This window comes from Mus pahari, chromosome 22 (assembly GCF_900095145.1).
Source record: "Mus pahari chromosome 22, PAHARI_EIJ_v1.1, whole genome shotgun sequence".
Lineage (NCBI taxonomy): Eukaryota > Metazoa > Chordata > Mammalia > Rodentia > Muridae > Mus > Mus pahari.
The window spans coordinates 41716302-41743467 of record NC_034611.1 but is presented as its reverse complement, the minus strand read 5'-3'; the positions used below and the strand labels follow the sequence as shown (position 1 = coordinate 41743467).

Sequence of the window (27166 nt, the reverse complement as noted above, 5' to 3'; positions counted from 1 at the left end):
AAAGTCCTCTATTGCCATCATGAGATGTGATTTTAAATCTGAATTTTGCTTTTCTGGTGTGTTGGGGTATCCAGGGCTTGCTGTGGTGGGAGAACTGGGTTCTGATGATGCCAAGTAACCTTGGTTTCTGTTGCTTATGCTCTTGCACTTACCTTTTGCCATCTGGTTACCTCAGGTGTTAGCTGGTCTTGCTGTCTCTGGCAAGGGCTTGTCCCTGCTGTGGATCTGAAAGCCTGTGTCAGCACTCCTGAGAGAGCAGCTCTCTCCTGGCTGTGAAACAGCTTCAGCTCCCAGGTGTAGACAGCGACCAGAAGGATCCTGTCTCAGTTGCTTCACTGTTCCTGTGTCCTGCGTGCACTTTGGACAGTTAGTGGAGAGAAAGTGGCAATCTCACCTATTAGCCCGGGAGTGAGAGCACTCCTGGGACCAGTTCTCTCCTAGCAGGACCTGTGCACAGCACACTATGGAACAGCCTCAGCTCCCTGGTGCAGCTGGCCAAATAAAGAGCTTCTAATGATCGAAGTACAGTAACGATGAAGGTGAACCTTACAGGCCCCCTTTTCCCATCTCCTAAATAGGACTGCATAAATAATAAATGCAGCAAAATACTAGCAGGTTATTCCGTTTTCTAAAGTATATTTTTCCATTAATAATTTATCTCACAAAAGTGATGAATCTGCTGGAATGGCAACAGTAAGCAGTTTCTCACTCTCAGGATCACATGAACATTCCTAAGACGCTTTAGGAAACAACAATGTCAACTTCATCATGGAAATACTGAGAGTGTTCTTCTTGTACTTATAGCTCTTTCAAGTTCTGGATATATGCATCACTCACTTTTCTGTTTCTGTAATAAAACTTCATGGTCAAGGCAACCTGTAAAAGAAAGAACCTATTTTGACTTGTAACTTCAGAGGAATAAGAGTTCATCGTAGAGAGGGGGGACTTGAAGTAAGCACAGCAGGCACAAAGCAGAGAGCAGAAAACTGGAAGTGTGTCGTGTCTTTAAGCTCCCAAGCCCAGGGGTGTGCTTCCTCCACAAGGATGCACCTCCCAGTAGTCACTCAAAATAGGGCCACCAACTAGAGACTGGGTATTCAAATACCTGAGGCCGTGAAGGTAATTTCTCATTCAAACCACTATATGGCATCTGTGTTGAAGGCAGCAATCTATAATTGCAAAACTTAAAAGGCTGGGGTTGTCTGTGGTACTGTGTTCTTTTAGACTGTAAGTATTATTGCATCCCTAAATAAAAACTCACCTCCCAGTGGGGGACCCTAGACAGGCTCCTTGGGCTTCCAGCTGATGAAACATGCAGTGGATTTCAAAACGCATTGCTGGGTCTTGGGCGGGGGTTGGATGGATCCACTCCTTCTTTTGGTTAAATCATACAGTAAAGCCACATTCTTCATTTTAGAAGTCAAGTTAAGTGCCAGTTCCTCTGAGAGGGTGCCCTCAATCTGAACTAAGCCCTCATACCATTTGCACCTACTGTGCTTTCTTTTTACGTCTCATCTGCTCACCTGTTCATCCCACAGTTTAAATCCTATTTTCCCCTGTTTTGGTTTGAACTGTGTTCTCAAAAATAAGTAAGTAAATAAATAAACAAATAAGTAAATTAACTCAAGTTCTATTCCTGGTTCCTGTGAATGTGATAGGATTTGAACAGGGGGAATCGAGTTGCAGTGAGGTCCAATTAGTACTAAATCCAATATGGCCAGTCCCCTAATAAAAGAGGGCAATTGAAACACAGAGACAAACTCACAAACAGGGTGTCGTGTGACAAAGCACACGTTGTCAGTAATCACAGGAAGCTAACCAGAAAGCCAGGCCTCTGAGCCTCTCCCAAGAAAGCAGCCTGCCAGCATTTTGAACATAAAAATAAATAAATTAACCTTTGTTAATTTATTTGTTGTTTAAGTCACTCAGTTTGTAGCATTTTTTACGGCATTCTTAAGAAACAAATACATGGGTTTTACCTCTGCACTTATTATTTTATTTTGGCTTTACTTAGTGATTCTATGCTTATCTCTTCATCATACTCTCAGCTCAAAATAATAATAATAATAATAATAATAACCCCCTTTAGCACACACTGTTTACTCTTTCCCAGCGCAGAGCCTGGTCCATGATCACTCAGTGTGTGCTTGTTGACAGAGTGAATGTGCTTATTGAAAGAACTTTAAATCTATAAAGTAAGTCCCAGGTCCCTAACAGCTTCACTTCTCCCAGTCTGGCATTGCTTGAGCCCTAGGTACGTGTTCTTTGTGTCTCCTTCCTACTCCTAATTTTATTTTTAGGCAGGACTGCCTCTGAGAGTCCATATAGGCTTTATAATACCTACAATGATCTCATATGCACACGCACACACGTGCACACGCGCGCGCGCACACACACACACACACACACACACAGGCACACTAAGAGGCCCCATATCCAGGCATGGGGGCTCTTGCCTATAATCTCAGAAATCAGGAGTTTCATCCAGGAGGATACCACAAGCTCCCTGGCAGCCTGACTGTATAATGAGCTCCAGGCCAGCCTGGGCTACAGAGTAAGACACTGTATGAAGGGAAAACAAATATCCCAATGAGAAATGCATCTTGATGAGGGTTTGTCATTGTGTGATGTCACAGAGCATACTTACATAATGTTCAATGGGTTTATCTGGTAGCACACTGGTCTCTACGCCATACAGCCATAGCCTCTTCCTCCTAGAGTCATGATGAGCAGAAAAACATGATATTAAATTAGACCCCAAATAAATAGGAAGTTCAATAAATATTTTTGATAAACAACGAATGAAATTACTACATATCCTAAATGGTTGCAGCTTTATTAAAGTTATTTTTCTGTGTCCTCTGATAATGAGTCCTCTGGAGAAATGTGTGCAGTTGGGTTTCTTTTTAAATATAAGCATGCATGTGTGGGCACAATTTATTGTAGGAATCTGCTTTTGCTTCCTTGCACACAGACTGTGGAAATCCAGAGAAACAAAGTACCACCCCAGAGCTGGTTCCTAACACAGACATTTTTAATCCTTGAAGTTTTCCTATGGCTGAGCAATGTTTTTCTCCAAATGCAATAACCCTGATATGCAGACATATTTATTGTCCACTCACAAAGTCATTCCTCAATATGATTACCACATGCCTCCCTGAATGCCATTATAAAGCAAGGTCTCATTTTTCTGGGATGGGTTAACTGAAGTTCTGCTTGAGAGAGAGTAATAGAAAATAGGATTTCTCAAGCTCCCTTTGGCCCTTCGAGTCTGTTCCAACCTTGCCAGTCTACTTTCAAAGTCAAGCCAAGCTGCTTACAAACTCTGACATCTTTGGAACAACTAGTTTTGTTCTAAACATATTCCCAGGAGCTTAATAAATATTACTCTTGCAACGTTCTTGGAGGGTGGGAAATAATGAGTCCTTGGTGTCAGCTCAGCCTCTGCTTGCTTTGGGATTTGAGAAGACATACTCTACTCATCTTAAACAAAACTCAAGGACAGGGAGCAGTCTTAAAAACTGTGAAAATTCAAATGTTTCATGACTGTCTGTGCCATACTGTGTATTCTAAAAAGGAATATCTTTTTAAAAGATAAATCACACCTAGTTGAAGAATTTAAAATATAATTGAATATATTAATGACTGAAATGTTCCATAGTTTACAAAAAAAAAAAAAAATCTCTCAATGACATTGCAACCTTGTCTAGCCAAAGGCCTACGGAAGCAGTTTTGAAACCCCCGCTTTGTTTCCTCATGTGATCAACAGTAATGTCAGTGTGTTAGACCAGCTGAGTGAACTTTCCCTGCTTCTCCTGCCTTTCCTTTGTCCGTGTGGCTAGCTCCACTGAGAGGCTGGCATGCCCTTTACCTCACACCCTCTGCTTGCTTCCTCACTTCCTCCATTACCCAGTGAATCTTTGTCTCAGAGGCAGGAAAACCGAAACTCTGTATCCTAGTATTTTAATTTCACATTGTATAATAGACTGAGAGTTCCTATAAAGTCATCAGCTGTCATTTGCAAACAACAGGATAATTATCTATCATTTGGGGACATCATCAAAATTCAACCGTTCCTCTCTAGTGGACAATGGGTTGTTTTAAAGTGTTGCTATTCTGATTAATGGTTCAATGAACAATTTTATACATCTAACTTTTTTTCTGTTATTTCCTAGGGATGCATCCCAGGGCTATAATTAGTCACAATTGGCTCAGCACACAATCCTGATGAGAGAAAAGCAGCTTGAAGTGGCTAATCTTTTCCCCTAATTAAATATTTATCCTCATGTATTGCTTAACAACAAGGACACATTCTGAGAAATGCATTGTTAAACTTCTTCGTCGTGTGATGTCACAAGACATACACACATAAAGCTCAATGGTAAATCCTGTGATACACTGGTCTCTATGTGTGACACAGACTGTCTCCTAGGATCGTGATGGGCAGAGCAACAGCAGATCTCACGTCCCCAAAACAAACGGTGCAATGAACAAAGCTGCTTGAGGCTGCTGCCATTGCAAAATGACAACTGCTTTACAACAAATGTTGGTGTTTGCTTGCTTGTTTGTGTGTTCGTTTTGTAATCGTGGACTCCACTTAGGAATGAAATCAGTATAATGCAGTAAATATGTAATCCAGATCACAGTCATCAATTGTCATTATCAAATCCTATACACTGTGAATAGTTGGCCATCGGGATGTGCCCAGGAGAGAGGATACTGAGAATCGAATCCCATCCCTTCCTGTCCCTCCTTTTCTTTTCCAGCTGTCACGAGGTGGGCAGGCTTCCATGTGTACCTACCATGATACATGGTATCACTCCAGGCCCAAACAGCTACGAACAGAAGCTATAACCAAAACAAGGCCTTCCACGACTTACACTGTTTAGCTTAAAGATTTGGTACAGAGATGGAGAACTAACAGAGATCCTTTTTTTTTAACCTGAGTGACGGCTTACCCCACCTGAACGCGCCAAGCTCTATGTTCCTTTGCACTAGACAAGATGGTGTGTTCTACCTCCTCAGTCTTAAAGACAAAAACCCGTATTAGAAATTAAATTCGTGTAAGGTCTTATTAGTAATTAGTAGTGAGTACAAAATGTCAGTATCGTTGCGGTGTTCCTCAGTGATGAGGGCTAAGCTTGGGTCTTAGGGTTGTATTGCTGTGAAGAGACACTGTGACCACAGCAACCCCTATTTCACTGTGGTTGGCTTACAGTTCAGAGATTTAGTCCATTATTGTCATGGCAGGTAGCACAGCACATGCAGGCAGACATTGTACTGAGGAAGGAGCTGAGAGTTCTCTGTCCTTACCCACAGGCTGTAGGAAGCTGAACTGGCTGAGACCTCAAAGCGGGCCTCCACAGTGACGCACTTCCTCCAAGGCCACACCCACAAGGCCACACCTCCTAGTAGTGCCACTCCCTATGGGCCAAGCATGCAAACACATACATCTATAGGGGCCATTCCTTTTCAAACCACTGCCATTTGTTAGTGGATTAAACAAGAACAGCATGTGCTAGAAGTGCCCTGGCACACACCTTTCATCCCAGTACTCGGGAGGCAGAGGCAGGCGGATTTCTGAGTTCGAGGCCAGCCTGGTCTACAAAGTGAGTTCCAGGACAGCCAGGGCTATACAGAGAAACCCTGTCTCAAAAAACAAACAAACAAAAAAGTGGCCAAGATCACGACCATCTGATGCTTGGAAGAATATTAATGAAGAAAAGATTTTTTTTTTTTTTTTTTTTAGCAAAAGAGCACATTGAAGAATCCAATTGCATGGAACCTACCCAAACAAGGAATCAGCATTGTAAAACAGATGAATGACCTTAGGAGAACACGCTCTATAGAACTTAGTGGCTTTAACTAATTGGATGGAAAGAAGAACCCTATTGTAGGATATAGTTAAGCTTTAAATGTGGGATTCTAACGTAAGTAACAGCTCATAATGGTAACTAAGAAGAAAACTAAAAGGGTGGAGAGATGACTCAGAAGGCAAACACTTACTGCCGAGCCTGATCACCAGAGTCTGATCCCTACAGCCCTAGATGGTAAAAAAGAGAAATAATCCCATGAGTTGGCCTTTGACCTCGGCACTTGTGTACACATATACACATGCTAATTAATTAGTTAATTAATTAATTGAAATAAATAAAAAATAAATGCATTTTATTTTAAAAGGTAAAAAATGAAGGGCTATTATAAGAATATTACATAAGTTTGAAATTTTCAATTTGAAGAAATTTTACAGAAGACTAATATTTTATATTGAATGCAAGGGCATAGCATAATATTATAAAATTATTGCAGCCCTGTACTTTCTGGGTTTTTGTTTGTTTGGGGTTTTTGTGAATTTGGAGGCTTTGAGGGATTCTTGGGACCCACAAAGTAGCATGCTAGTCTTAAAATATGGGATCCACAAATTAAAACATATGAAGGTATCAAATCCTGATAAATATATTGGCAATACTGAATTTCATAAAATAGAAAATAAGGACAAGATCTTTCTTCTTCTTCTTCTTCTTCTTCTTCTTCTTCTTCTTCTTCTTCTTCTTCTTCTTCTTCTTCTTCTTCTATTTTCTTTATTTACATTTCAAGTGTTATCCCCTCTCCTGGTTTCCCCTCCAAAAACTCCCTATCCCTTCTCTCCTCCCCCTACTCACCAACTCACCCACTCCTGCTTCCTGACCCTGGCAGTCCCCTATACTGGGGCCTATAACCTTCACAGGACCAAGGGCCTCTCTTCCCATTGATGACTGACTAGGCCATCCTCTGCTACATATGCAGCTGGAGTCATGAGTCCCACCATGTGTTTTCTTTGGTGGTTTAGTCCCAGGGAGCTCTGGAGATACTGGTTAGTTCATATTGTTCCTCCTATGGGGCTGCAAACCCCTTCAGCTTCTTGGGTAATTTTTTCTAGCTCCTTCATTGGGGACCCTGTGCTCTGTCCAATGGATGGCTGTGAGCATCCACTTCTGTATTTGTCAGGCACTGGCAGGGTCTTTCAGAAGAAAGCTATATCAGGCTCTTGTCAGCAAGCTCTTGTTGGCATCTACAATAATGTCTGGTTTTTGTGGTTGTTTATGGGATGGATCCCCAGGTAGGGCAGTCTCTGGATGGTCATTCACTTTGTCTCTGTAACTCCTTCCATGGGTATTTTGTTCCCCCTTCTGAAAAGGACTGAAGTATCCACACTTTGGTTTTCCTTCTTGAGTTTCATGTGTTTTGCAAATTGTATCTTGGATATTCCTAGCTTCTGGGCTAATATCCATTTAGTGAGTTCATATCATGTATGTTCTTTCACAACTGTGTTACTTCACTCAGGATGATATCCTTCAGATCCATCCATTTGTCTAAGAATTTAATAAATTCACTGTTTTGTTTTTAATAGCTGCATAGCAGCTACACTTTGATGAAGACCTTGTTACATGAGAGGGCGTGTAGTCATATGGTTAGAAGACTGGGTAAGAAGGCGTGCTGTTAACACCCCATCTGTGAAAGTTGTGCATGTGTTAACTCTATTTACCTTTAAGATTATCATCTAGTTTGCTCCAATTCTCTTATCAACCATATGAAGATCAGTAAAACCTTCAAAGTCTCTATAAGTCAGCTTATCTCTGCCTTCTTTATGCTGACCTGTGATCCTAAATTCTTAACATTCCCCATGGATAATCTCTACATGTTGCAGCAACAATCTATTATAGTCAGTGCTCCCCTTACTGTTTCAGCATAGATGACTTATCTCCTGAAAATACAGCATGATTCATGAGTCTAGATTTGAGAGTTTTATTTATTTATAATGCAAAGTCACGGTGCCTCCATTCCCATGAATTCTTTGGCTGGGGCGTGTGGAGCAGAACAGCCTTTGCAGAAGCTTGCACTTGCTGACCACATCTCCTCCATGCTCGGCTTTCCCACTCGCTTGGCAAAAGATCAGGCTGCTTAACCAACGGAGACTCCACTTCTCATACCAGGGGCAAAGGCACTGTTTTCCGCGTCATTTTCTATCCTTCCTAAATACTCAGGATCTCATTTCCTTGCCTTCTTTCATCTCGCTGAGGTGCTGTGACAACTTCTAGGCAAGCAGTATGACCACAGGGAGTGCATACTACTTGTTCTTTACAAATTCTTTAAATATGACCCTCTCTTTCTTGACCCATATAGCCAGCGGGGAGGCCGTGTGGTAAAGAGCATCAAATGTGAAGTTCAGCGTCTCAATTCATGGTTCAGTTGTGAGGAGACCACTTGATGGGAACAGTCTGAGTTCTATATTCAGTGCCTGAGACATGAGTGTTGTGATTATGGTAACCAACACAAATTGCATTGACTAGTATAACTTCTTTGTATCTGTTGTCTGGAAAAGTGGGATACTTTCTTTGTTCCTCTACATGGTTTTTTTGTTTGTTTGTTTGTTTGTTTGTCTGTTTGTTTTAATATTCTATGTGTGCTAATTGCTCTTTACCTCATTTAAAAGGGTGACCACAAGCTAAGATAGTGCTTCCCCAGCCAAGTGATTGGCTCCTGGTTTAGGGTTTTATCGCCATGAAGAGGCACTATAACCAAGGCAACTCTTGAAAAGGGCAACATTTAAACGGGGCTGGCTAACAGTTTCAGAGGTTCAGTCCATTATCATCATGGCAGGGAAACATGGCAGCATCCAGGCAGACGTGGTGCTGGAAGAGCACTCATTGTCTTGATCTTGATCCAAAGGCACCAGCAGGAAACTATCTTCTGCAGACAGCGAGGAGGAGGCTCTCTTCCACACTGGGTGGAACCTGAGCACAGAAGGCCTTAAAGACTACCTACACAGTGACACACTTCCTCCAACAAGGTTACACCTCCTCCAATAAGCCCACGCCTCCTAATTGTGCCACTCCCTATGAGCAAGCATTCAAACCATCATAGCTCAAGACATTTTGAAAATGCATATTCAGAGGTGGTACCACCACAGACGGCGATGCCGTAGGTCTTCAGCTGGCACCTCGGAGTGTATACTTTCTATAAAGCTTTCTGCTAGGTCTCAGGTTGGTCACATCGAGAAATGAGCTCAAGCTGAACTGTACGAGTTCTGGCTGTTACATAAAAGTCATCGGTCCTCAGGACCGTGTGAAGCCAGTTCCCATCTGCAAAAAAGGAGTCATTCCCCTTACCTCTGGCAGAAGGGACATATGACGTATATCACTGACACATGTCGTGTGACATAGGCCATTGACAGTGGCTGCATATCAAAGCCTATGAGACGTCAGGCTCCCTCAGCCCCAAATGCTTGTTATACATTGCAAAGCCCCCACGCCAGGCCTCCTGGCCCGTCTGTCCCTGTAGCTACTCACCCTCCCTTTAACTTGCTACTCTCCATGATTCCCACCCTTGCTTTTTCTTATTCTCATCTCTTTCTATGCTGTATTCTCTCTCTTGATACCTCACCATCTCCACTCTTTTCTCTCACTCCCCCACTTCTGTAGCCAAGTCCATGCCCAGTCTGCTGGTCATGTCCAGTCTTCTTATCCCTGCTCTAGAATCTTCCTCTGGCTTTTCCCTCTCCTATCTACAATGAAAACATTAACCACATCATAAATCAGTCATGCCCACAGTCTCTGTACTGTGTAGCCTTGCCTGCACTTTCCATGTAATTTTTATGTACAGTAGCTAATTTTTTTTAAGATTTATTTATTTATTATATGTAAGTACACTGTAGCTGTCTTCAGACAATCCAGAAGAGGGCGCCAGATCTTGTTACAGATGGTTATGAGCCACCATGTGGTTGCTGGGATTTAAACTCTGGACCTTCAGAAGAGCAGTCGGGTGTTCTTACCCACTGAGACATCTCACCAGCCCAGCTAATTTTTAAAATTAAAATCTTAAAGCTTTTACAGGGAAAAAGTAGAGATTGTCTGGGTGACTTTATCACCAAGGACACTGCCTTAAACATAGAGTGTGTTTAATGAATGCTCACAGAGTGGCAGAGCTGCTAACACATCTGTGACTAGCCTCAGGAGAAACAATAAAGGTAGCTCCTTTTCCCTGGAACTATTATTCCCTCTCCTTTGTTCTCTTTTGGTGTCCGGGGATCTGTGTTCCCTGGCTCTTGTCAAAATCTAGTCGAAAGCATAACAAAGGGAAAAGGGGAAGAGAAGAGATGAGAAAGCCTTAACTACTCAATACAGCAAGAAATAAAACCAGGACAAAAGACCCATCTGAAGGCCAATGCTTTAGGTAACCACAAAAACAAAGAAAGAAAGAAAGAAAGAAAGAAAGAAAGAAAGAAAGAAAGAAAGAAAGAAAGAAAGAAAGAAAGAAAGAAAGAGGGATTAAAAGTGAAAATCAAAAACACTCAAAATGAAAATCTCAATTCCCTTATTTAAAATAATATAATATAAATTTAAAGTTGTATTCACAACAAAATCAAGGCAATAATGATGTAAGGAAAAATAAGCATCATAGACTGACCCAGTCTGAAAAATACACTCACGTTGCCAAATACTAAAAAAAAAAAAAAGTTACTAAAAACACCTGAAGCCTTTCATTTCATTTCCTAATGACAAACTGCAGAAGCAGAAGGAGAGATTCTTTTGTTTTAGAATGGCGGTGGCTTTCCACCAAGTGAGGATGGAGAAGGAGCTCTAGGGGCCTCTCAGAGGTCAGCACGCACATGTTGAAGCCTGTGTTCAAGACTGGAGAAAAACTGCAGACCATGGACAACAGGCACAGGTAGGTCCTGGGAGAACAAATTACCAGCAACAGAAATCCCTAGCTCACAATAGTCCTCTACCCCCTCATCTGAAGAATGTGCGCGCACTTGTATCTCTGCTGTCAGGCAAATGGCCTTGACAGGAGGACCCGGCTCCCAGAATCCCAGTAGCTTACAAGGGAACAAACAGTTTAAATGGACAAGTTTCAAAATGTACTATTAAGCCAGATAAGAAGATCTGTTCAAGAGCAGATACACTAACCAGAGGAGAAGGAAAATAATGGGGAACTAAGATTGATACTATCAATAGGAAACAGAAGTAAGCCTTTAAAATTAAATTAAAACACCGTTTACTTAATAAGAACTACTTGGTAAATTCTTAAAGATTCGTTGGACAGTGGACCATAGGAAGACAACATTTGTAATTTAAGATGGTGCTGTATGTAGTGTGGGGGGGCGGGGAGGGGGGGTGAACACCACAGCCTTATCTTAGTGTTCGTCAATTAGTTCTAGAATTCTGTGCAGGGCACATCTGCCTGGAAACAAATAGATGAGAGGACTGGAAACAGTGTGCGCATCCGCAATTTTTCCTAATACTGTGAAATGAGTAAGGTTTCTGTGTCCTCGCTGCTCTTCCGATGTCAGCAAGCCTGACAGAGTTTAGTAGCTGCCTCATTTTTTCCTGTTTCGGGTTCCTCCCTGTGTCCTGCACACCCTGGGATTCCCCGCTCCCTGCTGCTTTATAAGCTACGCTTGTGCAGTGATGTGGTGGTGTCCGCTTATGAAACTCTGTCTGCGCTGTGATCAGATCTGAAAACCTCTGCTTCGCGTCTGCATCCTGCAAGCAGGATGTTTTTGCACGTCTTTGACCACATGTCTATTAGGAAGGGAAAAGACAAACCGTGGATGTAATCATACTGTTGGTTTCAGCTGCACATTCATGATGCCTGACTTCTCTGAACAGTGCTTCTCTACGAAAGCGCTGCTCTCGGGTGCAACTGGTCTGAAAAGAATGCAGATCCCATTCTTTCAGCCCCATCCAACAACACAGAGCTCCACCTTCAGGCGGGGTAGGAACACTGTGACTACTGAGTCGTCTCATGAGTACGGAAGAGGAGGGAAACGCCAGGACGGCACTGTGAGTGTGCTCTGCGACAGAAGTGGCAGACAAGGTTGACAACTCCAGTGCTTCAGCAGAAAATTGAAACTGCGAGGCTTAGCAGTTAAGAGCAAGCACTGGCTGCTATTCCAGAGGACCCGGGTTTGATTAGCACCCATAAAGTAGCTCACAACAGTCTGCAACTCTACTTAAAAAGGATCTTTATGTCTTCTGGCTTTTACAGGCACCAAACATGCATGTGATGCACAGACCTATGTGCAGGGAAAACACTAACAGATGATGATGATGATGATAGTGGTGGTGGTGGCGGTGGTGATGGTGGTGATGGTGATGATGGAGGTGGTGGAAATTTTCAAATTGCTTACTGTGCACTCAGGAATGAAGTATAAAATCAAATGGGGGAGGGGAATGGGACTAGCCTTTACATTTTATATAATTTGGGCCAAGTAAGTAGATTTAAAAATTTAAAGTATATGTTTAAGAGCCAGAGAATATGATATATTCTTAAAACATTTACAGTTCACTAGCCCTGCACTGTAGCAAATCCAAATAAAAAAAAAAATATACCATGGATTCAAATTATAAACCAAGGTTCCAAAACTTGGGGAAAAAATGAAAATATTTCCTTGATGATCTTCAACTGATTCCATACATATGTATTTTTGGCATATTAAATTGAGGGCACTACATATCAAAATCCATTTTACTTGTTTCAAGAAAATACAAAAGTGTGTTTGAGGTTTCCATTTATTTCCATGGGGCAGCACGAGAGCTTAGCAGCTGACAGCACGAGCTGAGTCCCCGGAAGAAGCAAACCTGGATCCTTCTGCTCTGGAGACACATAGAGGGAAAAGTCACATGTGAAGAAAGGATGACAAATGAAGGCTGGGATATAAGAGAAAATGAGGACAGAAGGGAGGGAAGATGGAGTATGGGGGAGATGGCAATACGGAGCCTGATGAGGGTAGAAAGAGAGGAAGAAAAAGGTAGTAAAAAAAAACATGACCAGAAGTTTCTTCACCAACCAGAAAGGTGGCACTTGGACAGGCATAAGCAAGGGAACATTTTATTTCTTTATTTCTTTTATTGAAAATAGATTTTGGGGGCGCTGAAGAGATGGCTCAGTGGTTAAGAGCACCAGCTGTTCTTCCACAGGTCCTGAGTTCAATTCCCAGCAACCACATGGTGGCTCACAACCATCTGTGAGATCTGGTCCTCTCTTCTGGTATATAGGAAATCATGTAAGTAAACACTGTAGCATAGTAAATAAATAAATAGACCTTTCATATATTTCCATACACTATATTAAGACAACAGTTTCCTGTCCTCTAACTCTCTTGCTACCCTCCCCACTTCTCCTCCCTTCCAAATCCACACCCCTTCTCTCTCTCTTTTTAGAAGACAAATAGGCATCTAAAAAATAAAAGTAAAATAGAATGAGATAAAAACAAAACCAAACAAACCAGAGTAGAAGAAAACAAACACATAGAAAAGAATCAAGGAAAAATCACAAGAAATACATACAAATAGATGCAGAGACACACGGGGTCACACACATGAAAGCACAAAGCTGGAAACGATAGTACATAAGGAAAGGACCTGTAAGGTGTTTTTAAAAATGCCCCAACAAAGCATTGAAACAAAGGACCTCCAAAAAGGCATCAGGTTTGATTTGTGTTGGCCATCTATTTCTGGGAATGGGGATTCAAACCTTAAGAGTGGTTTGAATTCCCAGTGAAACTCAATTGAAGAAAACTAATTTTTCACTTTCACGCTGTTATCAGCTAGGGACAGTTTCTGGGTTATCCAGGGTAAGTGGAGCTCCCACATTAGGGATTGTGGTTTGTGTTCATTTCTTCTCTCAGTGCTGGGTCCCCATCTGGCCAGACCTGTCCAGATCCTGTGCATGGTGCCACAGTCCCTGAGAGTTCATATCCACACTGGCCCTGTTGTGTTTAGAAGTGTTATAAAATATAGCATGGTGGCAGGTGGGGTTCTCGATGGGCCCATGCCAAGGTATCTCCTGAGAAATCATGCCATGCAACAGGCCTGATATACGGGAGGTTTATTTGGGAGAAAAGAGGGAGACCGGGGGTAGAGGCAGACAGACAGGGGCAAAAGTATGAAAGCAGAGAAAATGGGGGGGGGGGCAGAGAGGGACAGAAAGAAAGACAGAAAGGGGAGAAAGAGAATCGCATGGGGGGAGAGAGAGAGAGAAGGAAAGAGAGCTGGAGGGCAAAGGGTTCTTTTCATATAGCACCTGGCAGCAGGTGATGGTGGCGGGTGATGACTTAAGCCATTGCTAGGTCCTTGATGTCTAGCTGAATAGCTTATAAGCCAACAAGAAGGCCTTATTTCCTTAATGTCCTCCATGTCCACTGACTTCTATACTCTTTATGCAGAGAAGAGTTCTGCAGAGAAATCCCATTTAGGACTGAGTGCTTCACTATCTGTCCGTTGTCCAACTGTGGGTCTCTCTATTTTTTCCATTTGCTGCAGGAGGAAGCTTCTCTGATGGTGGCTGAACAAAAATCAACAGGATGTCATTAGGAATCATTTTCGTGTTACATTCCTTTAAGAGACAGTAGTAGCATTTAGTTTTCCCCTAGGTCTATAGCCTACCTAGTGTCAGGTCCTCGGCTGCCTGAGCAGTGTGAGGGATCCAATCAGACAGTGTTTTGCTGCTCCCACTATTGTACTAGCTCGTCTTGCAGACAGGTCACCGAGGAAGTTTAAAGTATCTGTAGCTTAGCTGGTGCTCCCCTTTCTGCTTTGGTAGCCTGCAAAATACCTTCCAGAATTATGAATGCTAGCCGGTATGGGTGAAGAAGCTAAGTAGGCACCCGAAGTGGAAGTCACTCGTGTCTTTGGAGACGCGGTCCTGTCGTGTGATGTTTTGCTGGAAACTGTCTTATGAGGGAATATTTTGCCGAAGCAGACACCTGGGAGGATGTTTAGCAGAGAACAGACACGTGGTGTTTTTCTGGAAGCTTCCTGGGAAAGGAGCATGGGGACAGAGACTTGAGAGGACATATGATGCTTACAAAGGGTGTAAGTATAACCCAACAGACAGTGGATGACACTGTGGTATTGGTTCATCTTGCCACTCTCTATTGATCTTCGATAACTATGCTGTGTGGTATTATTCTGCCTCACTGTCTTTGTTGATTATTGTTCATTGTAACTTTGTAGAGAGAAACACACCAAAGAACTTCTTGTGTTATCCCAGTGGCTTCTAAGTGCTCCCTCAGCCTTGGCCCAATTGGCAGAACCTCATGGCTTCTTCCGGATTGAATTGCCATTGCTGATTTGTGAATGGTGTTTCCAAGTGGATTGAGCTACTGCTGCTAATCTGTATAAGCTGAACTGCTGATATCCTGACAACGAAGATTGGAGTTGCCCCAAAGAACTATTTCTAAACAGGTCCATGTCGCCCTTGCCTTAAGAACCTTTCCTTTCCACTATCTCTTGTGGGTGGTGGACTTTTTGAAGGGAGGTTAAAGCACTTAAGAACCCTTATTAAAGTAGATTTTGAAAAATCTAAGCCTACAGGCACCAGCTCAATTTCTCAGTGTTAAATGAATTGTGTGGTTGTTATCTTCAGCAATAATCCCTTTCTGTAGAGAGTAACCAATATCCTGGACAATAGCCTGGGGCCTCTTTAGCCAACAACTTGATTAGATATAAACCATTTCTGGAACTGGAGGCTTCATTTGGTGACAGAAAATGACCAGTTAACTTTTCATTTCTGCTGTTATTTGCCAATTTCATTTAGATCACATTCATATTTCTATATACTATAGTAAGTTTCTACCATGTTAGCGTCTCATGTGATCCCTCAAACGGCCCTTGGGTTCAGTTCAATCTTCGTTGCCTCACCTCTAGTAGTCCTTTATTCTATACCTAACCTCTGTAGTTATACAGATTATAGTCTGTCTCATATTTATATTTCTGTGTATGGGTTGCCTCACTCTGTGTGATTTTTTTTTCTAGTTCCATCAATTTACCTGGAAATTCCATGCTTTTATATTTTAAGAGCTGAGTAATATTCCTTTGTGTAAATATACCCCATTTTCTTTATTCATTCATCTGTTGATGGACATCTAGGCTGTTTCTATTTTCTGACTATTATGAACAGAGTGAGTGCCAATGAACATGGCTAAGCAAGTGTTTCTGTAGTACAATGTAGAGTCCTTTGTGTATAACCTCAAGAATGGTATAGCAGAATCTTGAGGTACCTCTATTCTCATCTCCCTGAGGAACTTCCACACTAATTCCCAAAGTGGCTGTACAAGTTTGTACCCTCAGCAGAGATGGACGAGTGTTCTGTTCACTCCACACCCTCATCAGAAGGAGCTGTCATTTTTTTTTTATTGATCTTGGCCATTCTGACTTATGTAAGTTGAAATCTCAAAGTAGGTCTGATTTGCATTTCCCTCATGACCAAAGGAGCTTTTCAATAAATGATGATGTTAAGGAAAATGTGCCCAGCGGGGTGGAACACACCTTTAACCCCAACACTTAGCGGCAGGGGCAGGTGGATCTCTGTAAGCTCCTGTTCTACAAAGAGAGTTCCGGGCCAGCTGATGATGCTGTGCCGTTGGTTTCCTTGGCAGCAGAGGGGAAGAAAAGACTGTAGGAGTCAGAGAGTATGGAGGACACCAGGACTGCATGGCCCACAGAATCAACTAAACAGGGTTTGCATGGGCTCAGAGAGACTAAAGTGACAAGCATGGGGCCCGCATGGGTCTGCACTAGGTCCTCTGCTTATATGTTATGGTTCTTAGCTTGGTGTTTTTATGAGAGTCCTAACAGTGGAAGCAAGAACATCTCTGACTCTTTTGCCTGTTCTTTAGATTCTCCCTCCTATGGACTGCCGTGCCTACCCTCAATTCGAGCGTTTTTGCCTTGCTCTGGTGTATTTCATTTTTCTGTTTCTAGTCCAGGAAGTCTAGTAACTCTTCATCATACTGGAGTGATTTTATGTAACACTAAATTCATATTTCCAAGTAACAGCACAAGAATCATACAGCTCATATGCTCTTTCAATAAGAAATAAACAGCACTGCCTCACACGTATCCTGACCTAGGCTGTAGGCAGTGTATGGGAAGAAGAGGCTTCTGGTCATTTCCCAGTATACTGTCCAGAGTATCTGGGACATCTAAAGGTCAGGAGAATGAGGGTGGAAGACAGTGAGGAGACAGTGGGAAAGTTTCCCAGATGCTGCCTGAACCCAGCCCCCTTCCTTAAGCTGTCCATAAAGGTGCTTCTTCCTGAAAAACCTATGAAATGCTTAAGTGTCCCTCAATAAACATCCATTCATCTTGTCATGTTGCCAGCTTGTCTTCCTCTATCATCCTTTATGTGGGGCCAGGACGTGTTTGGCACCAATACCTGGGTGAGTAAGATTATAAAATTTAGTCATAAAATAAGTGACTATTTCTAAACTCATTTTGTCACATCGAAATGCTTCACAAAGCACCTTTCCCTCAGCTACAATTCATTTCAATTGATGCCATCAGCACAGTATCTATTTCCTGAGTGACTCCACTGTACCCTCTATTTCAAGAGAAGCCAGTAAGGTTATAGATTTGTTAGTAATAAGAATTGCCAAGGAGCAGTTTGCAGATGATAGGACCAATGCAAATTTTCAAGAGCAGTAATGAGAGGTAATGAGCATCCTTTCCGCTTCTGAGAAGTGAATGATTCTAAACTCCCCTAAGCAACGCTTAACCTATTGTATTAAACAGGAATGCACAGATATTAGAAGTGTTGATGTCAGCTTTTAGACTCTGTTGGCATCAAAATGTCATTTCAAAGTTAAGTTCTTCAAAGTATTCTTGGTCAAGTTTCCTTCCACAATATTCTTTCCCTATGAGGGCTTACAGAGCAGTAAGCTAGAGAAATGGAGGGTGTCGTGAATATGTTTTTTGTATCCCATGGCTTTTTTTTTTTTTTAGTGTATCACAAAAGATAGCATTTTCCACTATAATGATCATGAAGATCCTAGTAAATTAGCTCTTGAGGAAACTCCGACACTAAATGGATCACAGCCTCACAAAGTGCAGCCTCCCTGGGAGGAGACCTGTTCTCCTTCTGTGGCATGGCAGAAAACGCCTTGGCATAGTAGCCCATCTTACAAGCAGCTCTTCTTCCCTGCCTTTCTCTCTATGGGAGTCCTTCAGCAAGATGGTGCTTTTTTTTTTTTTTTTTTTTTTTTTTTTTTTTTTTTTTTTAGCAAAGTGAGAAAGTAGAGACCGAATGAGATCAGCCTGGCAGGGCTTCATTCCAGAATATTTCAGGATGAAAAGATGCTTGAATCGACTTGGGGGAACTGTTTGAAAAGGAGATACCCACGAAATGGAAGGTGATTTCCAACCTATGTTCTGGAGAGCTAAGGTGACTTGGTAAAAAGAAGACAAGAGTGAAATGATGTCAATGATGCACCAGCCAGCTTTCTGCCCACTCTTGGAGAAAACATCATTAGTCAGCCACAGCAGGAGAGTGCAGCCCTTCTCGGGGAAGCAACCCACAAACCACTACCACTTAAGAGACCTGTATACTCCAGACGAGCTCCATGAACCACGCCAGCCTGGACTTTGAACTTAAAATTAGTAGAAAATATTCATTTTCCTTTGTAAGCTAGTTGTTCTAATATCCTAGAAAGAAAAAAGGTGATGGCCTTTTAATCCCAGCACTCTCAGAGGCAGAAAAAGGTAGATTTCTGTGACTTTGAGGCCAGCGACAAAGTAAGTTCCAGGACAGCCAAGGCTGTACAGAGAAACCCTGTCTGGGTATGGGGACGGGTGTGGGGGAGTAATGCCAGGATAAGTGTCAACCCTAACCTCATTTTGCACCAGGCATTCTCATCATCCTCCTTAAATATTCCCCTTATTCTTATGGTTACCCTTTGGAGTGGGCACTGACATCATGCCCTCGAATCTTCACTTTTCCCTTTTAGATGAAGACTCTGAGACTTAGAGAAGTTAAGTGATTTTTTTTTTTTTTTTGACAGCAAACACAGAAGCAGCAGAGATGATGGCAAGTCTGGTCTTCCGATTCCAAACCCCGAGTTCATTCTAAGCCATTTTCCAACATGGGAAAGAACTTTAAAGAGTTTTTCTTATTTCACATTTATCTTTTATTTTTAGGAAGTAATAATAGTTTTGTACTATAGACAGGACCTAAAATCTCCCTTTAAGACAAATGTCTAAAAACTAAGATTGATTTAAAAGAAATAGCCTAAATATATGTACAAACTATGGTAAATGACCTTCCATTAAATATATTCTCTTGTTGATAGGTCAAAGAGAAATAATTTCAAATAGTGATATTTACTGTATTCCTTACAGCTCATGTTGAGGAAGTAGTACCAAAGCTAGGCACACTGGCAGAGAGAAAGCTCTGTCAGTCTATGGGCTTCGGCTGCCACACTCTTGGGAAACCCTCTCTGGGTTAAGCTTGCACGCCCAGGCCTTGAAAGGAGTTTTCTATTCTCAGCAAACTGAGATTACAGTTGGTAATTAACAAGTATCTGTCCTATGCTTCATTCCCTCCAGGTCAGGATCTGTGCTTTTAATAGTAACAATTAACTAACATACAATTAAGTTGTGCAAATTAACTGAGAGAAAGCTGAGGAGAAACCAGGGAGCCAGCTTCCTTTCCCAGACATCCTCAAATGGTAGGAAGACATGGTGGGTGACAGGGCAAACACTGAGGGACATGCAGAGTTTCCCAATTCTTGTAACTCGATAGCCCCATTATGTGGAAAGGTAACTTATTCCTATGCCCAGTGACAGCTAATGGGCATCACCCAAATTTCCAGAGTGAATCTGCTGGAATACCAATGTCGGAGGAATCTTCTAAAACTTTTGGTTATTGTTTTGGGTTGCAGTTTTGTGACCTTGTTTCTGGTTTTTAGAGGAACTCTACCAATATCAAGCCATATTTGGTCAATATCATCTGCTACTACTGTCAGCAAATGACACGACTGTGCCACTTGCGTTCCATAACATACTTTCCCAATGCCCCAATACACACCAAACACACACACACACACACACACACACACACACACACACACATCAATATCATCAATATTTCTGCAACTCACTTACTCCTTATGCAACCAGTCAAGGTGCTTTTTCATTTTTTCTTCCTCATTGCATCTCATTCCTGATTTCCCCCCTTGAAATAGAGTAAAAATAATGTTCACAAGTGTTTACAGGAATTGGGGGGATCTGTCATAAATTTAGAAATATATAATCAGTCATGTGCTGTGTGACTCATCTTTAATCCTAGCACTAGCAAGGCAGAGGAAGGCCGAACTCAGCCTAATCTACTACATAGTAGCGTAGTAAGTTCCAGGCTAGCAAGGGCTACATGGAGGGGCCCTGTCTTAAAAGAAGGGGAGGGCAAGGGGGAAAAGGTTGTGGGAGGGGGTGACTGGGTGGGAGGCTGTGAGTGGGATGTAAAGTAAATAAATAAAAGAATTAAATGTAAAAGGGGAGGTGGAAATAAACGGAAGGCGGTCAGAAGAGTGGGTAAGACCTCACCGGTCCTTGGAACCCTCCAACACTCTCAGTTCAGATCCCAAAGACCCAACCTGCTGCCACCTTTTCCTGCCCCACAGCTAGCCCCTGCTGATGCATCCTCATCTCTACCTCAGACAGCTATCCTCTGCTCAGGTTATCAGTCAGGAGAACAACTGCAGACCATACCAGTCAGAAGGACAGGTCCAGGACACATCAGTCTAAAAAGCAGGTATAGGCCACGCTATCCAGGTAAGCAAACTCAAGCAGAAATTCACTGCTGGGCCGGACACCACTCCAGCCACCTGAACCTCAGACAGGCAGCTCAACTTTGAATTGCCTTCGATCTCTCAGTGCCCACACTATACCAAATCCCAAATCCCCTCTTCATCACCGGATCCCACTCCCCCAACTTGGGGAGAGACTCCCTGATTGTGGTGGTTTGAACATGATTGCCCCAAGAAGTATCATTATTTGGAAGTGTGGCCTTGTTGGAGGAAGTATGTCACTATGGGTGTAGGCTTTAAGACCCTCATCCTAGCTGCCTGAAGCTAGTCTTCTCCTAGTGGCCTTCAAATAAAGATTTACAATTCTCAGCTCCTCCTGCGCCATGCCTGCCTGGATGCTGCCATGCTCCCACCTTGATGATAATGGACTGAACCTCTGAACATGTTAGCCAGTCCCAAGGAAATATTGTGCTTATAAGGGTTGTGTTGGTCATGGTGTATGTTCACAGTAGTAAAACTCAAACTAAGATACTGCCACCAGAAATCCAGGCCACAAACACCAAAGAGGAAACAGAAAGCAAGTAATAAAGCACCCATCTAACAAAGACAAACTCAGAAATCGGCATGAAGACCTAAAATCACCCCAAACCCAGATACCTAGACACCAGTGTAAGAATACAATCAACAACAGCCAGGGCAATATGTCACTCTTGGAGCCTAGATATCACACTGCAGCAAGCCTGAATAAGCAAAGATAGCTGAAGCACAGGAAAATGACCTTAAAACCAGCTTTATAAAGATGGAGAGGTACTTAAAGAGAAAACAAATAAATTCCTTAAAGAAATCCAGGAAAACACAAGCAAACAGGTGAAAGAAAGAAGCAAAACTGTTCAAGACCTGAAAACAGAAATAAGACAATATGGAAACCAACCGAGGGAGTTCTGGAAATGGGAAATCTAGGCAAGTAAACAGGAACTACAAACACAAGCATCACCAACAACCAAGAGAATGCCAGAGACAGAAGACTGAATCTCAGGCACCGAGGACTACGATAAAAGGGATAGACACATCAAAGAAAATGTTAAATCTAAAAAGTTCTTGACTCAAAACAACCAGGAAATCTGAGACACTGAAAAAAAAAAAAAAAAAAAAAAAAAACAAGCCTAAGAATAATAGGAATAGAAGAAGAAGAATCATGGTTCATAAACCCAGAAAGAATTTTTAACAAAATCATAGAACAAAATTTTCCTAACATAAAGCATAGCATATATATAAAGGCATAAGAAGCTTACTGAACACCAGATAGACTGGACCAGAAAAGAATGTCCCCTCACCACCTAATAATCAAAACACTAAACATACAAAACAAAGAAAGAATATTAAAACCTGCAAAGGGAAATGGCCAAGTAACATCTAAAGGCAGAGTTATTAGAATTAACCAACTTTTCAACCAAGACTCTGAAAGCCAAAAGGGCCTAGACAGATGTCTTGCAGACTCTAAAAGACCACAGATGCCATCCCAAACTACTATGCTCAGCAAAACTTTCAATCCTCATAGATGGAAAAAACAAGATATTCTATGACAAAGTCAAATTTAAACAATATCTATCCACATATCCAGCCCTGCAACCCAAGGAGGTTAATTAAGCCATGAAAACCCAGAAAATAAATAATCTCACACCAGCAAGGCCCAAAGAAGGGACACACACACACACACACACAGGAATTAACAATCATTGGTCACTAATATCCCTCACCATCAACAGACTCAATTCCTCAATAAAAAAGACACTGGCTAACTGAATGGATGTAAATACAGGATCCTTCCTTCTGCTGCATACAAGAAACATACCCAAACATCAAAGATAGACATTATCTCAGAGTAAAATGTTGGAAAAAGATTTTCCAAGCAAATGAACCCAAGAAGCAATCTGATGTCCTACTCTAATATCCAATGAAATAAACTGTAAACCAAAAATAATCAAAAGGCATGGGAAAGGAACGTCATACTCATCAAAGGAAAAATCCACAAGATGATATATCAATTCTATGCTCCAAACACAAGGACTCACACATTTAAAAAAAATGTTTAAATCACACATCAAACTTCACACATTAATAGAGGGAGACTTCAACACCCAACTCTCACCAATGAACAGATCATCCATACAAAAACCAAACAGAAAAGTGATGGTTACTAACATACATTATGACTCAAATGGACCTAACTGGTATCTACAGAACATCTCAACAGATTAGAAAAAACAAACAAACAAACAAACAAGCCATGAAATAACCCCCTGTTTTCTATCAGATTACCATGGATTAAAGCTGGATTTTTACACAACAAAAACAAGAAAAAGCCTACAAACTCATGGAAACTGAATAACTCCCTACTGAATGACTCCTGGGTCAAGACATAGAATGAAAGAAATTAAATACTTTCTAGAATTCAAAAAAATTAATGCACATCATACCTAAACTTATGAAACACAATGAAAATGGTGTTAAAAGCAAAGTTCATACCACTCAGCGATTTAATAAAGGAACTGGAGAGATCTCATACTAGCTACTTAGCTGCACACCTGACGGCTGTAGAACAAAACAGAAGGAAAGACACCCAAGAAGAGTAAACAACAGGAAATAATCAAACTGAGGTCTGAAACCAATAAAATAGAAATGAAGAGAACAATACAAAGAATTGGATCTTTGAGAAAATCAACAAGATAAGCAAATCCTTTTTCAAACTAACTAAAAAAAAACAGGGAAAAAAGTATCCAGAAGTTGGAAAGAACCCAGATGTCCCTCAACAGAGGAATGGATACAGAAAATGTGGTACATTTACACAATGGAGCAACTCAGCAATTAAAATCAATGAACTCATGAAATTCTTAGGCAAATGGATGGATCTGGAGGATATCAACCTGAATGAGGTAACCCAATCACAAAAGAACACACATGGTATGCACTCACTGATAAGCAGTTATTAGCCTTAGAATATCCAAGATACAATTTGCAAAACACATGAAACTCAAGAAGAAGGAAGACCAAAGTGTGGATACTTTGTTCCTTCTTAGAATGGGGAACAAAATACCCATGGAAGGAGTTACAGAGACAAAGTTCAGAGCTAAGACGGAAGGAAAGACCATCCAGAGACTGCCCCACCCAGGGATCCATCCCATATACAACCACGAAACCCAGACACTACTGCATATGCCAGCAAGATTTTGCTTACAGGACCCTGACATAGCTGTTTCTTGTGAGTCTATGCCAATGCCTGGCAAATACAGAAGTGGATGCTCACAGTCATCTATTGGATGGAACACAGGGCTCCTAATGAAAGAGCTAGAGAAAGTACCCAAGGAGCTAAAGGGGACTGCAACCCTATAGGAGGAACAATGATACAAACTAACCTGTACCACCAGAGCTCCTGACTCTAGCTGCATATGTAGCAGAGGATGGCCTAGTCCACCATCATTGGGAGGAGAGGCCCTTGGTATTGTGAAGATCATATGTCCCGGTACAGTGGACTGCCAGGGCCAGAAAGCAGGAGTGGGTGGGTTGGGGAGCAGGGTGGGGGAAAGGTATAGGGGGGGTTGGGAATAGCATTTGAAATGCAAATGAAGAAAATACCTAATAAAAAATTTTTTTAAGTATCCAAATCAACATAATGAGAGATGAAAGGAGGACATAACAACGGACGCTGAGGAAATCCAAGTGACCATTAGGCTCCACTTTTGAAAACTGTACTCAACAAACTTCCAAAATCTAAACAAAACAGACAATTTTCCCAATAGATGCCACTTACCAAAGTTGGCTCAAGATCAGATAAACAATTTTTAAACGTTTTACTGTTTCTTTGTGAATTTCACATCATGCACTCCAATCTCCCTCATCTCCCCATTCCTTCATATTCACCCTCAGCCCTTGCAACTTCCCACAAAAGAAAACAGACAAACAAACAAACAAATAAAAACAGAAACATCTCACCCAGGAATCTGTAGTAGCTCATGGTATGTCACACAGAATAGACTTTTACCCAAACAGCTTTACTTACAAATTTCATTGTGATGAGTCATCACAATGACTCTGGCTTGAGGCTCTGGCTCAAGGCCTCTAGCTTTTGCTACACTAATTGTCATCAGAGAGGCTTTATCCAGCAATGTACAGGAGCAGATGCAGAGAACCATAGTCAAACATTAGGCAGAACTCAGGGAATACTGTAGAAGAGGAGGAGGAAGCATTGTAGGAGCCAGTGTGTCAAGAATACCACAAGAATAGCTGAATCGACTAACTAGAAGTCATAGGGGCCTACAGAGACTGAACTGAGAATCAGAGGGCCTTTACAGGTCAGACCTAGGTACTCAGTGTATATGTTATGGTTGCGTAACTTGATGTTCTTGTGGGATTCCTAACAGTGGTGTCTTAGTCATGGTTTCTATTCCTGCACAAACATCATGACCAAGAATCAAGTTGCAGAAAGGATTTATTCAGTTTACACATTCACAATGCTGTTCATCACCAACGGAAGTCAGGACTAGAACTCACACAGGGCAGGAAGCAGGAGCTGATGCAGAGGTCATAGGGAGATGCTCCTTACTGGCTTGCTCAGCTTGCTTTCTTATAGAACCCAGGACTACCAGCCCAGGGATGTCCCCACCCACAATAGGTCCTCCCGCCTTGATCACTAATTGAGAAAATGCCTTACAGCTGGACTCATGGAGGCATTTCCTCAACTGAAGCTCCTTTCTCTGTGATAACTCCAGCTTATATCAAGTTGACATACAAAACCAGCCAGTACAAATGGGAACAGGGGCTGTCTCTGAATCTTTTGCCTGTGTTTGGGACCCTGTGTTTCTTCCTACTGGGTTGCCTCATTCAGCCTTGATATGTGGGCATGTGCCTAGTCTTATTATTACTTGTTATACCATGTTTGGTTGATATTCCTGGGAAACCTGCTCTTTTTCTGATGGGAAAAGGAGGAAAAGTGGATCTGAGGGAGGGGGGACATGTTGGAGAAGGACTGGGAGGAGAGAAGGAAAGAATAACTGCAGTCAGAATGTAATATATGAGAAAAGAATAAATAAAAGGGGGGAGGGAGGGAGAGAGGGAAGGAGGGAAAGGGAGAGGGAGAGGGAGAGGGAGACCAAATAATCCCTTTCTACATATTATGAATTTTCAAGTCCTCTCCCTGCCCACATCCCTACCCCATCTGTGATGGATAGTTTTATGCCAACTTGACATGCTAAAGTTATCTGAAAGGTGGGCATCTCAGAAAATCTGCCAGAAAATCTGGTTGAAGGGCATTTTCTTAAATAGGAATTTATTGGGGAGGGCATAGCCCATTGTGGTGGTGCTATCCCTGGGCTGGTGGTCCTGGATTCTATAAGAAAGTAAACTGAGCAAGCCATAGAAGGAAGCCAGTAAGTTGCATCTCTCCATGGTCTCTACATCAGCTCTTGCCTCCAGGTTCCTGCCCTGCTTGAGTTCCTGTTTCAGCTTCCTTTAAAGAAGGACTACAATGCAAAACTCTAAGCCAAATGAACCCTTTTCTACCCAACTTGCTTTTGGTCATAGTCATTTGGTCATTTTCATCACAGAAATAGAAATCATAACTAAGTCACCATGGATGTGTGGCAGACACTTGACTCCTAAGCTATACCTCAAGCACTCCGAATCATCTATTTTCAAACTATTTGATATTTACATACTTTTTCAAGAAAATACCCTCCAACTAGAGACCAAGCAAGAAGAAATATTGAGTATTTCAATAATCAAACAACTACTACTGTGTCCCAAAGATTAAAGTTATACTATCCAAAAAGGCTAGAATACAGAGAACTAGACTGGCTTAGTCAGGGTTTCTATTCCTGGACAAAACATCATGACCAAGAAGCAAGTTGGGGAGAAAAGGGTTTATTCAGCTTACATTTCCACACCGATGTTATCACCAAAGGATGCAGGACTGCAACTCAAGCAGGTCAGGGAGCAGGAGCTGATGCAGAGGCCATGGAGGGATGTTCCTTACTGGCTTGCTTCCCCTGGCTTGCTCAGCCTGCTCTCTTATAGAACCAAGGCTACCGGCCCAGAGATGGCACCACCCACAAGGGGACCTCCCCGCTTGATCACTAATTGAGAAAATGCCCCACAGCTGGATCTCATGGAGGCATTTCCCCAACTGAAGCTCCTTTCTCTGTGATAACTCCAGCTGTGTCAAGTTGACACAAAACTAGCCAGTACACAGACACTCACAAATCAATGTTCTCAACACTCATTTGTCTTTAATCTTAATAACTCCATGTTTTAGTGTGTTAGCTCACAAGGTCAAAATGTTCCTCTTGATGCTGCCTTCTTATGTAGATAAGTTCTATGGTAATGATTTATAGGGTAAGCCATTCATCTTCATGACAGAGCTACCTATGAAGAAACAATTAGTCTACCTCTGAGATGGGATGTCAGAGAAGGAATGGATTCTAGAAGCTCTGATTAAAAAGCTTAAATTTTATGCAGCATAAAATTCCAAAGCAGACACTGCTCACTGTGGTGGTTTGAATATGCTCGGCCCGTGGGAAGTGGCACTACCAGGAGTCATGGCATTAC

General features: G+C 42.0%; 1 long non-coding RNA gene across 1 annotated transcript in view; it reads right to left on the bottom strand.

Annotated features, from left to right (window-relative positions):
• Positions 1 to 629: 629 nt before the first annotated feature.
• LOC115062944 overlaps positions 630 to 27166 on the bottom strand; it is a 41867-nt gene continuing 15330 nt past the window's right edge. The window contains exons 3-4 of the long non-coding RNA XR_003842849.1: positions 2648 to 2714; positions 630 to 876 (exon numbers count right to left, since the gene is read on the bottom strand). This is a non-coding gene — a long non-coding RNA (uncharacterized LOC115062944). The remainder of the gene's footprint in view (positions 877 to 2647; positions 2715 to 27166) is intronic.